Genomic DNA, 6,000 nt, shown 5'->3' with positions numbered 1-6,000 from the left:
GTCCCCTGGAGCCCAAATTTCAGGAACAACCCTCTTTACCGTAAATTCCACTAACTACAGCAAATCAGCAGAAAACTGGAAAACCCCAAAGTTCCAGATGTTCCTTCAAGTTAAAGACCACACGGTTGCGGCTCTGACCACCTGCTTTAGCCAATCATTTTGAAGAGCATCAACCCCACGAACCAGCCAATCCCCAGTACCTGGTCGGTTCCCACCACTGGTGAGGCTAATTATCTTTCAGAATTATTTTATGATTTTCCCGCGGTGTGATATGATTTTTTAAGTGTTGCAATGACGCATAGAAGTCCCTAAAAGCCCTATAAAAACCCTGCTAGAGGAAGGGTCGGGGCTCTCAGCTCTGACCTGCTGTGTCGGGGACAGTTGTGAGTCCAGGCTCAAGTTTGCAATAAACGACTCTCATGTATTTACATCATGTACTTGGTGGTCTTTGGGGATCCTTATCTGGGCACAAGACACCAACCAGCTCAATGCCATGCTAAGCCTCTCTAACTGAGCACCTGGAAATCTCCATGCTAGTGAGACCAGCACGGAGATTTCCATATCAAGAAAATCATGGGAAAGAGGAGGTGAAGATTCAGACATCCACATTAGACTGCCTTTGCTTTAAGCTTCCCATCCCCTGAGCTGCAATATTCAGCACTCGCTCGTGCGCTCTCTCTCTCTCTCCCTTACTGCCTCTCTTTCTCTCTCTCTCTCTCTCAGAACTGAACAAGATTATGATAGAGATATTTTGACCATTGCTAGTAGCCAACGCCTATAATCCTAACTACTCAGGAGGCTGAGATCTGAGGATCTCAGTTCAAAGCCAGTCTGGGCAGGAAAGTCTGAGATTCTTATCTCCACTTCCAAAACTGGAAGTGGTGCTGTGGCTCAAAGTGGTAGAGCAATAGAGCTCAGGGACAGCCCCCAGGCCCCAAGTTCAAGCCATATGACCAACAAAAAGAAAAATGTTTACCTTGGGAACAAAACATTTGGTAAAATGACTCATTTGCCCACAGATGGGATAAAAAAATAATTCTTGGAAGTGGCACTATTGAAGAGCTGAGGAACAGCACCCAGACCCAGAGTTCAAGCCCCATGACCGACAAAAACAAAACAAAACAAAAAAATTCTCTTAAAGACCTAGCTTAAAAGGAATAACAAGTAAAAGCCAAAGGGTGAATTTAGCCAAACCCCAACCTACAAATATTTTTACCTTAAAGATCATGCTGTCAGAGCACCCAGAGCTCCTGTTACCCAGGTGCTTGCACCCATTCTTTCTTGGTCTCTATCTTGATGTGTCCTAAAATTCTTTTTTTTTTCCAGTTGTAGATAGGGCTTGAACTTGGGGCCTGGGTGCTGTCCTTGAGCTCTTTTGCTCAAGACTAGTGCTCTACCACTTTGAGCTACAGTGCCACTTCCAGTTTTTGAGTGGTTAATTGGAGATGGGGACTTTTCTGCCTTGGGGTGACTTTGAACTATGATCCTCAGATCTTATTCTCCTGAGTACCTAGGATTACAGGTGTGGCCACTGCTGCCTGGTTTGAAAATTCTTTTTGATGACAGTACCATGAACCCAGTACCCAAGGGCCCTTCCCTTTGTAAGCGCTCCTAGGAGCTTTGGTGATGGCAGGAGCAGGAAGAGAGTTGGTTGATTCTTGCACATGGTTGTCCCTGGCTCTCTGAACACCTTTTCTGCCTGAAGAGGAGGAACCAGTGGCCTTTTTTCTGCTCAATTCAGGGCAAGGTCAGCCATCACCATCCTTCAAGAGAAAATTCCAGTCATACTTCAGACTGTGATCTGGCTCTGGCAGTCCACCTGCGGTTCATTGCTTACTCGTCCTTTGCTGTAAGTAATAGCTTGGGTAGAATAGAAGCGAGGTGCCCAGACTATGGCAGATGAGACCCAATCCATGGCTGTTCTTCAGCTGTTCCTCCATGGAGGGGAAGAGATGAGCTTCCTACTCCTCTGGCCTGAGCCTGGACTCTCTGTTCTTTCTGCACATATTGTCTGGACCAAGTGTCATGATCTGCAGACCTGGGACAGCCAGGAGTTAGAAAGCATTTCTGAACTTTCTGCAGGGCACATTGCTACTCAGGAGACTCTCGGTTGCATTGCTGAGCCACACCTACAGCCCCTCGGCATGGATTCACGGTGGAGAACCAGAGCTTCTTTCAAAGCAATGGACAGGTAGGCGAATACAGGCATTGGATTCTACAGACCTACGTGAAAATGGAACCAGGTAACTTGAGGGGATGGACGGGATAGGGGGAAAGATGGAGGAGAACGATGGAAGGGGTGGCATTGATCAAGATGCATTGTACCTACAAATGGGCGTGTTGAGTTGAAACCTCTTTGGGCAACTCCTTAAAAGACGACTAAAAAGACAGCCGCTAAAAAGACTCATGCCTCTAATAACTTTGGGGTTGATTCAGACCTGCAATAAATAAGATTAATATGCTATGAGAAGGGCCAGCTTAGGCAGAAAGCATTGTGTGCGTGTCAAGTGCGGTGCCAATGTGGTGGGTCGTCTGTCTGGAGGTTAGTTCCCTGCTGAAGCAAGTTGTGTCTAGAAAGTCCCTGGCTGGAAGCCACTTTGTGTCCCCAGCTTCTAGCGAGCCTTGCTGCCTGTATGGAGCTTGGAATCCTTCCTGCCTGGGCCAACTCACTCACCGCCCTGCACCGGTCCTGGTCCAGCACTTGCCCCAGGGCATTTTGCCAGTTAACATTATTATTATTTTTTCCTTTTTCCCAGAATTGAATGACAAATCTAAGAAATGGTAACCAGAGGTCAGCCAGAGAGGGCAGCGTGGGGGTCTAGTGTGGGAGAGGGATGGGGAAGAGGGAAGCTGCTGTCTAGGGTGGACTTGAAGTTCTTATTTAGAAGAAAAGGAAAGTCAGAGGGACAGCGGCCTCAAGACAGTATGGGTTCTCACCTCTCCCCCACGTCTGTCTGCGGCAGCCTGGCCTTGGGGGGCAGAAGAACTTGCCAGTCACTCAGGTTCTTTTCACATTCTTTCTCCAAACTCTTTTTAAACCAGACGCCATCGGGGTGATTTTGAAGCAGGCTTCAGGAGTCTCTGCAGATAGCTCCCCTGCTTTCAGTCCTCTTCTTTTCTGAACCCAAAGAAGCTAAGGGCAAAATTCCCTGGGCTGGGGACAGAAAGCCATCATTTCTGCTGCTCAGGCTTTAACATCCTTGTGTTCGGTGAGGTCGCTTTTGCACTTTTTAAAACTTTGGAAAACAAGCATTGATAACCCAGAAGGAATTCTCTGATCAAGTAAATTCATGTTCCAAAATCCGTAGAATTTCGTGGTATGAAGTTGTAAAGGGGTGGCTCCGGTGGCGTGCGAGGGATCGTGGAAATGCCGAACTGCCCTTGGGAAAGTGGAAGTCGGCGACTGTATGAGATTCAAGGTGTTCTCATGAACAGTCGCTCTGCGGGCCCCATTTATAAATCACAGAAGGGTTTCTGAGTATGTACACAACCCACTCTTATTCCTTAGACTTGCTCCCTAGCCAGCCACTAGGGTGTAGGGTTTATCAAGGGGCCTGCCCTAGCTCAGGGCTGGGACTAGGCCTCTAAACTTCAGTTAACAACAACAGTAGCGATGTAAGAGTGGAGGGCAAGGCAGAGGTATTTTGGGAGGGAGAGTCATGATTCTGTTTGTTGAGGCAGTGGCTGAAGCATTTTCTACCTGGATGACTCAACTTCTGCTGCCCACTGTCTGTGTGACCCTGGGAAAATGACTTACCTCCTCTGTGCTTGTTTAGGAGCTCCTAAATCCGGTTCCAGGGAACCAGACCACCTGAATGGGGGGACCCCATACAAGTCACAGCTCTCCAGGAGGAGGGAGATAGAGAAGATGCATGTCCCTGGAGCATGGATGCATCTGACCTTCTTTCCTTTGAGAATGTTCAACACTGTCTACAGAGAATTCTCCTTGATTTACACTAGCCATTCTAATCTCCTAGAATGTTCTACATTTGGAAAGTGCTATTTTGATCAACAGTTTTCATCTACATCATTGTTCATTGGCCACTATTGTTAGGTATCGCTACTTGGGGTGTGTGTGTGTGTGTGTGTGTGTGTGTGTGTGTGTGTGTGTGTGTGTGTTGGTCCTGGGGTTTGAACTCAGGGTCTGGGTACTGTCCCTGAGCTTTTGTGCTCAAGGCTAGCTTTCTATTACTTGAGCCACAGCTCCATTTCTGGCTTTTTTTTGGTAGTTAGTTGGAGGTAAGAGTCTCATGGGCTTTTTTGCCTGGCTGACTTTGAACCAGGATCCTCTCAGCCTCAGTAATTAGGATTACAGGTATGCACCATCAGTGCCTGGCTTGATTTTGTGTTTTTAAATGAGAGTGGTTCTGGTCTTTCATCAAACCATCCATGTAAAAATGGCAAGATAGAGGCAGAGAACATGCCGCTGACTTACTAGATTGTGTTTATTAAATTACTTCCTCTTTGGGCTCTGTGTCCACCATACACTGAGATATACTGCGCCTAATTCCTCTAGGGATTCTGAGAAAATCCAGTAAGGTTCTGCATCATGGTGCCCTGCATGAAGCCTCGGGCTGGTGGTGAGGAGGGAAAACCTTGAGCAGTGAGTGGTTGAACTCTAGCCCTGGCGGCACCTTACTAAGTCCAGGATCCCTCCTCCAGAGGCTGTGGTGGGGACAGAGGGTTAACGGTCTAGAGTGACTTTCGACTCTTTGTGCACTTCCTGCCCTCTTAACTTTTTGCATCTGGGTGGGGGGTTTTGCTCAGGGTGTGAACCAGGACTTCTGAATGTCTCAGGCCCAGTGAAGTGGGAGCATTGCAGTTACCCTGGGGTGGGAAGGGCACTTTGTGTGAGGGTGGAGGTGCTGTAGGGGCTGCTATGATGCTCAGGGTCTTGCAGTCTGGGGCTGAGCGTTCAGGCACCAGTGGGAAATCCTGGGACTAGATTCTGGGTTGGGGGTCTGTAGACCCCCCAGTGGCAATTCAAGAAGGCCCAGCAGGGAAGGGAGGAGGAGTGACCATGGAGATGGGTGGAGAAACATGATGAAGAAGAGGAAGTGAAGAAGAGCTCACATCAGCATCACACCTGGATGGACAAAAAGGCTCAGGAAATTCCCCCCAATCTTCATGGCATCTATGCAAGGCACCCACCAGATAAAATGGAACATCTCTCAGCCTCAGTTTCTTTATGCATAAAATGGGTGCAGTTATACTGGCTTCACAGGGTTACTGCAAGGATTAGAGGAAATAAAAGAATGGAAGATGCTTAGCAACAATGCATGGGGGCAAGTAAGTGTCCAACAAAAAGAGTTTGATACTGCTTTTTAAAAAAAATCATCTTGAGCCCGGCGCTGGTGGCTCACGCCTGTAATCCTAGCTACTCAGGAGGCTGAGATCTGAGGATGGCGGTTCAAAGCCAGCCCGGGCAAGAGAGACCATGAGACGCCGATCTCCAATAAACCACCAGAAAACCAGAAGTGGTGCTGTAGCTCAAGTGGTAGAGTGCTCGCCTTGAGCTGAAGAGCTGAGGGACAGTGCCCAGGCCCAGAGTTCAAGCCCCAGGGCTGACAAAAAAAAAATCATCTTGAGGGCTGGGAACGTGGCTTGGTGGTAGAGGGCTTGCCTAGCATGCTTGAAGCCCTGGGTTCGATTCCTCAGTACTACATACACAGAAAAAGCCAGAAGTGTTGCTGTGGCTCAAGGAGTAGAGTGCTAGCCTTGACCAAAGGAGCTCAGGGACAGTGCTCAGGCCCTGAGTTCAAGTCCCAGGACTGGCAGAAAACAAAACAAAACAAAACAAAAATCATCTTGAGATGGTATCTTTGTGGGGGGAGGGTGGGCACTGTCCTTTAGCTCTTTTGCTCAAGGCTGGCACACTACCATTTGAGCCACTTACAGCGTTTTGGTAGTTAATTAGAAGTAAGAATCTCACAGAATATCCTGCCTGGGCTGGCTTTGAACCCTTCAGCTTCAGATCTCAGCCACCTGAGTAGCTAGGAT

This window comes from Dipodomys ordii, unplaced genomic scaffold (genome assembly GCF_000151885.1).
Source record: "Dipodomys ordii isolate 6190 unplaced genomic scaffold, Dord_2.0 Scaffold33, whole genome shotgun sequence".
NCBI lineage: Eukaryota > Metazoa > Chordata > Mammalia > Rodentia > Heteromyidae > Dipodomys > Dipodomys ordii.
Note: the sequence above shows the minus strand (reverse complement) of the source record.